This window comes from Silurus meridionalis, chromosome 11 (genome assembly GCF_014805685.1).
Source record: "Silurus meridionalis isolate SWU-2019-XX chromosome 11, ASM1480568v1, whole genome shotgun sequence".
NCBI lineage: Eukaryota > Metazoa > Chordata > Actinopteri > Siluriformes > Siluridae > Silurus > Silurus meridionalis.
The window spans coordinates 21,937,501-21,947,500 of NC_060894.1; the positions used below are offsets into that span (position 1 = coordinate 21,937,501).

Here is a 10,000-nt window from a genome sequence, read left to right on the forward strand (position 1 = left end):
TGTTACTATGAAGCCAGAAAAAATTTTTCGTCTGAACAAATCGTCTCTTTAATGACGTAAGCGATTTATACACGTTTAATAAAACAATATGCAATAGTATTTCTTTTTAAAAAGTATTATCTTTTTTTATATATAAGTCTTTCTGTATATATTCATCTCTCTGCATCTCTATCTCTCTCTCTACCTCTCTGACGTCATAGTTCACCACTTATTATCTCACCAAGTTCTTGCAGTCTGTCCAAAATAAAGAAAATAAGAAAATATGTAGTGTTTTTTGAAATACTATTTTTTTAAGTTTTTTCAAGCTTTATAATTTTTTTTCTCATGATTATAACTTTTTATTAAACTTTTGATATAAACTATATATGTATTCTAATTTATGTAAATAAATCCGCGTGCATCACAAAAAAAAAGAAAACCCATTTTTGTGTTATTTAATAAAACACTGATTTCACACAGATGTTCTGAATGTGTGTATCTGCAAAACGAGGCCATGATGTGCAGAACGATTCCTCCTCCAAACTCTAAAGCTTCTTCTCTGACTGCTTCTCTGATTTCATTATCATTATCTTTTTATTTGGATGTAATTGTTCTTGTAATCGTCCTGAACTGAATGTTTTCAATAGCTGTAATATAACAGATTAAACAGCTGGATATCGTTTAAAATGATTAGTGTTTTTTATTTATTTATTTATATAAACTGGTACAAATTGTGCAAAAAGTGTGAGACAGATTAATAAAATAATTCCAGTTCAGAAAAGCTGCTGATCTGCAGAACAAATATCAGTATCGTGAAAAAAAAATAAAAATATTTACATACCTGACTGGATATTCACAAGAGCTTCAGATGATGTCCACCTCACTGTGCAGCATGAGCTGGAGTCTAAGACAACACACACACACACACACACACACACACACACACACACACACCGACATTTACAGATGTGTAAATTCATTTCGACTTGGTCTCATAAAACTAAGACGCGCATAATAATAAAATTGTGATCATCACTGAGATTTTAATGCTGAATAAATGTTTGTTTGTGAGTTTAAAATAAAGACAACCACAAGATGACACATGACCTCACACCAGGAACGCAAGAAAAATAAGAAAGGAATAAAAAAGAATATTTTGCGTTTTTGCTTTTTTTTCAGATTTTTGCTAAATAAATTCCCCTTATTATTGAAAGCTGAATTCACATTTACATCGTTTAATTAATTAATTAGGATTTTTTTTTTTTTATAATGTATATAAATAGTAAATGTTGCAAAGAACAAAAATTCACACCATCTCGCTTTACAGAGACACGTGCTGGGAGCTGATAAAGACTTTACATGAACAAAACAGAGCAAAACACCTTCAGTCATTTATGTTTAAACTACTTACTGGACACACACACACACACACACACACACACACACACACACACACACACACACACACACACACTCCTATCAAGATGAATTAACACCTAACACTATCAGTGTCCATCTGTGTCCAGTTGGTCTGATAAAACATCTTGAAACATCTTACATTTTTCCCTGCAAACTTTTCCATATTTTTTTTTCAGATATAAAGCAATCACTTCTTACCTGCCTTCAGCACGCGCGCGTCTTGGCGCTTCTCGATCTCCCTGGCTTTGCTGAGCTTCTCTTTTACACACTGGCGCCTCAAATCGGGTTGCCAGATTGTGTAAACAGCTTTCTCCACATTTTCAAATGAAAACCCGCCCAGTGCATGCTGAACAAACCCCATAGTGTAACTTTGCCAACTCATCTTCCATCCTGGTGTGATTATAAAATATACCACTGAACCACCCTGCATCCTGGAATCACTCCTTATTTTTCTATTTTTAGTTGGTTGCCAAGTTGAATAGATAAACCCCATTCAAAATTACACCATATAATGTCTTTCTTACTATTGCATTGAAAGATACAACGTTTAAAAATGACAAAATATTTGTATTATTTATTTCATCTGATTATTACTATCAAGATACAATTTAAAATAGGTTTAATCTGCTTTTGTACATGTAGTGTGTGTTTATTAACTGAGAAGGTGCACGTGGTCTACAGTTAATTACCCTTATCCTTATCAGTGGTCCTTAGAGTACAATGATGTACACTATATTCACAGATACAAATTAAACATACAGAAGATGTACCCCGACGGCGTCATCGATGGAACATGAAGAAGGAAGAGTAAATGCCATTATCTGGTGGTTTTCTGCTTGTTTTTTTAAGCACATCTGACTGTAGCTTTTAACATTTGTGTTTAAAAATAAAAAAAAAACACATTTATGTGTAAGTTATTTGATTGATCATGTATATAAAATAAGCAAAATGAGCAAAGGAATTAGCAAAATCATGCATACAGTGAAAGAATTTCAGGAATTAATAAGTTGCTGGTGAGTAAATTGATTTCGTTTATTCATCACAAATATGCAATCTAGTAGAAGTCGGTGTGAAGGTGGAAAATAAGCAGTTATTTTTCAGGCTTTGGGATGAAACAGATTTCCTGCTCTTTCCTGACACAGTAGACTCGCAGTAGGGCCTGTGTAAAACCAAGAAGTACATTTTAGACACTTGATCAGACCAATTCAAAATAAAAAGCAAATCATGGAAAAGTTTATAAAAGAACTCAATGAATTCTGTCTGCTGTGATCGTAAAGTCTGAATTTTATTATAAAGTCAGTGATATGTACAAACCTGCATCTCATTGGCATTTCATTGGTTAAAATGTTGAAACCACACCCAGACAAACGGAAATGCAGTCATAAAGTGGTGACTTAAAAAAATACCCCGAATAGGTCAACTATTTTGGAAATCAAAGCAGCCGAAGAGCCGTACCAGAGGCAGACATCATTCAACATAATCATTAAAAGTGAGACAGTTGCAGGACAATGCATGAAACATTTACCTCAGCTCTGAGCTCCTCATTGATCTGTGCAGCGAGCTTGAAATGTACATCCTTTACAAATGATTCATGAGCAGGATTAGTTATGTAGGAAACTCCATACATTAGGATGTCTTTTACAATAATCATAAACACAGCTCAAAGCACGTGTCTGCATGGTACGACTGTGAGGGAAGAGGATCTCTCCATCTCAGAAGGTCACTACTAATCTTCTGAAATCTGCTGTGAAGATGTAGATATCTCTTAGCACTCAGTGTCATGTTTCATTTCACAAACTATAAATATACTGGAGTATATATATATATATATACACACATACAGTATAAAGTCTTTTAATTTATATATTAACTACTATAATTATTTACATATTTCTTTTTTACTCTCATTATTGCATACACAAAATAGTTTTCTGAAGTCATTTTCTTGTATATAAAACTTTAGCACTTCTAAGACTTCTTCCTCAGATTTAGGATGTTCTGTAGTTCTCTCTCTGACCCCGTCCTCCTCTCAGCCTCTATAATATTCAGGGCTGGACTCAGAGTTCAGTTCATGAGTGCCAGTGTTTTATCAGCTGTTTCTCTGCATAAATATGATTTCACTGCATTACCATGGTGCCTGGAATCATGCAGATATTTGTCTTTCAGAAGGAATGTATTGATGAATATAAATCTGTCTGTACTTTTCAGAAGCCCTGAACCAGAATGGAGCCTCCACCATGTTTCACTGAAGGTTGCAAGCACTCATTCGTCCATCTCTCTCAAACTGTTGATGATTGGACTCAAAAACATCAAATTTGTATTTCCATGATACTCTTTTCCACTGATTTGGATTCCAGTCTTTGTAAGATTGAGCATATCTGAGCCTTTTTACGGAGGAAAAAACCAAATGATCCACTCTAAAGACTTTTTTCCTGGTGGTGAAGTCCACTGCTGGGAACGGATATCTCCTACTTACTATAGATATTGTTGAAGGAAATTTGAAATGCAAACAAGAATTTTAATATGAAGCCATAACACAATAAATTCTGAACAATAAGATTCAGTTTCTTACCATTGCTGTGGTATAGGACACATACCTTTGCCCTGTACTCATGCACCCATGTTCACATGTCTGAAGAAATCATTTTAGTAAACAGTAATAATTTGCTTTTACAGACGAAAGTTTGTTTACACAACCATAAGATTAGTTTGTGCTTCTTTTTGAACATCCCATTCCACATTCAGACCCTATTTGCTGTTATAATAGCCTTCACTCTTCTGGGAAGATGTTCTACTAGATTCTGTGGGGTTTTGTGCTCATTCAGCCACATGATGTAGGTGGGATGAAGTGAGGAAGCTGCAGTCAGCATTCACATTCATTGTTTAGTAGAGTTGGAGCTCTATAGCAGGAGATCTTCTGCTCCAACTCATGTTAAGCAAATCTTCATGGAGCTGGCTTTGTGCACAGAGGCATTGAGGCAAAATTTCGACATCCCATACGCCTCAAACTTTGTGGGAAGTGTTTGGGGAAGAATCACATCTGGCTGGAAAAGTCAGGTGTCCCAATACCTTTGTCCATAGAGTGTATGTAAAGGAAAGTCAGACCTACTAATCTACTGAATTTCCCACCTAAAGCCTAAACAGGATCTAGTGGTTACCAAAGATGAGTAAATAAACGAATTAAATACAATCAGAATATTTAACACCGAAGCTTTTTTTTAAAGTATCTGATAAAAAAAACTCTCGAATTGATCAAACGTAACGTGTTAAATAGTCTGAATGTTAATTGCTGTGCTGCTTTGGGAATTCATCCAATAATTTAGCAGGTTTCGTGTTTTAGTAAATGATTTTCCAGATTATTATTTTTTATTTAAAACCAGTCACTTTGGACCATTAAAACACGGTGAGGGAATCGCAGATCTGTTAAAACATCAGCGTGGATCAAAATTGACATCATTTTTTTTTTATTCAACGAACAGGACCTGTTAAACTGTGAATCACGAGGATGCGAGCGGGGAATTCGCTTTCGTCGTAAGAGTTTTTGTAATGTGAACTGACTAATTCCTTCAGATCGCTACTCCATTTACAAACAAGTGTGTTAGCGAAATGATCGATCCTGTTGTAGTGAATGTTTTCTGTAACACGAGAAGCTTTTTGTATAAAGAACTCCTGGTTTGGGGGTGGGGGGGCTGTGGTGAGGAGAGGGGGGTCGAACCCTTTGCTCCAGGTAAACAGGGATCATAGTTAAGCAAACTCGACTAACTTTACACTTTCTTAATGAGTGTACAGGCCCACAGCCAGAATTTATATTGCAGGATTTGTAATTAGACACTTTCTCACAGGTACTGGTCCACCAATCTGCTGGCATCTCTTACTCCTGCTGCACGACTGGGATCTCAGGCTTATTGTCAATAAGTAGCAGGAAGGTGGTAGGAATCTGACTCTTTGCCATGTTTGCATACATCGAGAACTAATTTGGACGAAACCACATCTCTCTCTCTCTCTCTCTCTCTCTCTCTCTCTCTCTCTGGCTCATTAAGAGCTCTCTCTCTCTCTCTCTCTCAGTTCCTCTCACCACCGACTTGTAAACAGCTTTTAATGTGGCTATTAGAGGAAGAGGACAGGAAGCAGGGAAAACATTGTACTTCATTATTTATGAGAAGGTTTAATCCACTGCTTAATCACCATTGTTTGTGTGGAGCAGGCCAGCGGTGCTGCTCTTCTGGAGACAGGAAGTCCATTAACCATTTACGATCCCTATAATTTTACAATTTCATTCATTTACACAGTGCTCTAAATGAGGAAAACTTTCCAGGTCTGTTTGATAAATAGGCTTCCAGAGTGCATGTTTAACTTCCTGCACTGCCACATACAGGACTTTAGAAGAGTGTTTTAACACGCCATTGTTTATAATCACTTGTATTTAGGTGTTTAGCAAACCAGAGACTGTTTTTCGTCTCACACGCCAGAGATGATCACTGGTATAGATATATGTTACATATGGTGTTCCTGCCCGTATTAATTGTGCAAGCTCTTAATCGGCGCTGTAATCCCTGGAAACAGAGGGGAATATGGCAGAATAAAGATTAAAGACTTTACCGTGCTTCGTTTCCACCCACTAACAATAAAGGGATATGTAGTTGTTGTTGTTTTTTTTGGCGTCCTATTTATTCGGCTCGTGATGTTAATAAGCCGGATTTCGTGACATCAGTTTTGTTTTCGCAGTCTGAGCTGAAAAAGATACTCCCATAAGATGATTTGGAGAAGTAAACATGTGTATGTGCTGTGTGTAGAAAAAGCCAAAAACAAGATTTATACCAAAATATATGTGGCCATAAACATGTTTTTTTTAGGCTCAATACAATGACTCTGTATACAGAAGTCGAAAGTGTGATGTGCTCAGAGTTACATCAGGTCACTGGATAGTTCTATTATAATTAAATAAACAAAATCGTTTAGTTTTTTTATGCGATGCTCCTGTCTCATCATGTGCATCGTCATACACAGTCCTGTTCCTCTGAACCTCAGATTCCTGCGCTTGGCATCCTTACGGAAAGGTGGTTAAGGCATTGGCCTTTGACTTTGAATGCTGTGAGTTGAAATCCCAGCCACCCTAAGCTGCTACTCCTGGGCTGTTTTTTGTTTTTTGCACCACTCTGTGTGTAGAGATGGAGATGTAGTAGGTCAGTGGTTAATGTGTTGCATTTTGGATCAGAAGGTTGTAAATTCAAATCCCAGCAATGCCAAGATGCCACCGCTGGGCCCTTAAGCGAGACCCTTAACCCTCAACTGCTCAGTTGTATCTTCATCTTCTTCTTTCGGCTTCTCCCATTAGGGGGTCACCACAGCGGATCATCCGTCTCCATACCCCCTGTCCTCTACATCTGCCTCTTTCAAACCGTATAAAATCGCTAAATGTATGTCGTTCCGGATAAGGGCATCTGCCGAATGTGACATATGTAAATGTAGAGAGTATTGGGGGTGAAGATCCCAGCAGAAGTGTCCAATCTAATCCAATCTAATCTGGCACCAACAGCCATGCTGTGATCAATGTCACCGATATCACATTTCCCCCTATTTCTCATGAGCTTCATGTACCTGCATGACTTTATGCACTGCGTCGCTGCTACCTGAGTGATTAATTGAAGAATTGCATAAACTATTGTGTGTGAAGGTGTTTCTAATTAAAAGGCCAGTAATAGAGTATGTAAAAAGTACAAAATGCAGGTAGTCCCCCAGCTACAATTTTTTCGGCAAGCGATTTTTAGATTTTACGATGACGACAGCAATACGACAAAATTGTACAAATATTTTCTTACGGCAGGCAAACGTAGCGGCGCATGCTCCGCCCTCTTTCCTGAACCGACGCTTATCCGCATGCCCGCTGCCACATACATACATATATATATATATATGTACATATATAAATATATGTAGTTCAATTATTAACAAATTACAGTATATTACCGCATAGTGTTCACTAATCTTTAAGATTCCTGTCTCAACTTACGATCATTTCAAGTTATGATGGTATCCTCATTACACATCTCCATCGTAAGTCGGGGACTGACTGTAATGCAAAAAAAATATTGATCAGTAAATTTTTTAAGAATGTATTTGAACGCAAAAGACGGCGTGTACGATTTCGTAGCGAATGTTGCCGAAGCAATAAAACTCAGACGGTGCTATAATGAGGTCTGTGTAAAGCATGCTGTATGCAAGCCTTTTGTGAGACATTTCCACCAAACTGACATCATTAAACACACACACACACACACACACACACACACACACACACACACACACACACACACATACACTTCAGTCAAATGTTCTACCTGGGAGGCACCAGTGGGCAAACGCACACAAGCAAAGCCAATTAACACACATAATTATTATTGAGGCAACGGCCCACAAATCTCTTCCTGTTTTTAAATAACAATTCTCATTAGCTCGCTCACATCAGCAGCAGTGACAACAACAAATAAAATATTAAACATAGTTCAACAGCTCAGTAAACAGAATCACATGTACACACTAGACTGAATAAGGATTAAATCTCAATTCACACACGTATCACATGCGTATCACTGAATCTACACGCCGTTCATTCCACCGGGAATAAACTTCTGACTGACACAAGGGCAATTTGAAGTGTTTTTAATGGGGGTTGTTATGAAAAAAAGCTCTAATCACATGACTACATGACAGATCACGTTTAGCTTAGTTGGCTGAGATGATTAAGTGGTGTATTAGAGTGTATGATTATTGGAGAAGGAGACTAATGGAGAATGATGCAAGAACCAGGAACATGTAGGAAACAACAGAAGCAGCCATGTTGGTGTTTTTCCTGTAATAATATCTTACGAATTTAATCCTTATTTTTAATCCTGAAAGATAAAGTGCTGCAAGAGAACCGTGAGGATGAGATGGATTTAAATAAACAAAACAAATAAGGATAGAAACATTTGTATTTCATACAGAGAAATGAGCATGGTCTTGAGTACATGTTTTTAATGTGAATTGTCAGGATTTTGCCAACATCTGCACTAAACTACATTACCCATCAGCCCCGAGGACCTTCTATTAGCAGGTGTCCAAACTCTGTATCAACTTTAGCAAATAATTTAGGTACAACTTTCAAATAAAAAAAAAAATCTAACTATTGTCTGGGTACTTCTCATATGTAACCAGTATGAAAAGTACAACTAGTTCACACACTTTGTGTAGAATTAAACAAAATATTATACCTGATGCTTCAGGATGCTTCAGCTAAGCCCCGCCCCCTCTCCTTCCTGATTTGCAATTCATTGGAGAAAACCTCACATCAGGTGACAAACTCACAGTTTTAAAGCCTTTTTTCCTGATTATTTTATATGAATAAAAGTGAAGTCGTCTCAGCTGCAGATGTACAGAGTTTCACTGCTTCCATTAATAAACACAATGCAGAGACGAGATCAGTGAAGGGACCGAGACAGATGGTTTGTTCTTCATTCTATAAATGACTGCGAATATGTTGTTTTAATAATCAAATCTGTCCGGCAAGTGGATTGAAGATTATCTAAATCGTTATAAAAAAAACAATAAACACGATGAATCCTTCTTTCCTAAAAGAAGATCCATATTTACATGATTTCAGTAGTAAACCTATGCAGCATATGAGAAGAGCTCTAGATGTTGCCTTGATCGTTTACTGTGAGACCACCTGATGGACTGGAAGGTGTTTTTTAGGTGGAAGATGTGGGAGGGGATAAAATGCACTGAATTAGAGATTCTTAAGAATGTAAAAATGCATACTACTGTGCATACACACTGAAAACAGCTTCTGAAATTAGTATTAGAAGTAGTATTTAGGAGTAGGAGTAATAGTAGTATTTATAGTAGTATTATTAGTTGTTGTAGAAAAGGTGTTGGTAGCATTTATTTCAGTATGTAAAGTAGTAGCAGTAGTAGCAGTAGAAGTGGTATTAGTATTAGCGAAGTAGCAGAGGTAGTGTTAGTAGTAGCAGAAGTATTAGTAGGAGTAGTAATTAGTAGTAATACTATTAGTAGTATTAGTAGAAGTAGTAGAAGTGGTAATATTACAATATTCACTAATCACCACAGCGCAGTGATGAACCACTGACTAAACAAGTAACTAACATATGTGTACTGTATACAGTCTTATTAGCTATAAATTTATGTATAAAATATGCAAATATATAAAATGTATGTATGAACTTTTATTCATCAGTAGCAATAAAACAGAAGTCAGTGTTTACCCTGAAACCCTGTGGAGATCCACCAAATCCAGTTCTTTTCTTTTTCCCTTTTTTAAAATATGTGCCAAGTCCTTAATGATGCAGCCAAGTTGTTTATTTAGCTTTTTTTTTTAGCCTTAGTCTCTAGAGTACAATCACACACACACACACACACACACACACACACACACACACACACACACACACACACACACACCAACATCAACGCACACATTCGCATCCGTCTCTGTTAATTCTGTGATGACTGCAGGAGAAGCAGAAGGAGACGACATGCCTCCCCAAATCCTTCATCTCATTTGATCTCCACTGGAAATCTGCCACAGTGTGCCCTGTACAGCTAT

General features: G+C 37.0%; 1 protein-coding gene across 4 annotated transcripts in view; it reads right to left on the reverse strand.

Annotated features, from left to right (window-relative positions):
• Window positions 1–10,000, reverse strand: part of skor2 (SKI family transcriptional corepressor 2) — a 94,512-nt gene that overhangs the window by 11,422 nt on the left and 73,090 nt on the right. For 2 of the 4 annotated variants that reach the window (XM_046860894.1, XM_046860890.1), the window contains exons 1-2: window positions 1,597–1,638; window positions 821–883 (exon numbers count right to left, since the gene is read on the reverse strand). The gene's annotated coding sequence lies outside the window, so the exon portion shown is untranslated. Of the gene's footprint in view, window positions 1–820; window positions 884–1,596; window positions 1,639–10,000 lie in introns of those variants that run through there. The other 2 variants (XM_046860892.1, XM_046860891.1) reach the window with 1 other exon arrangement.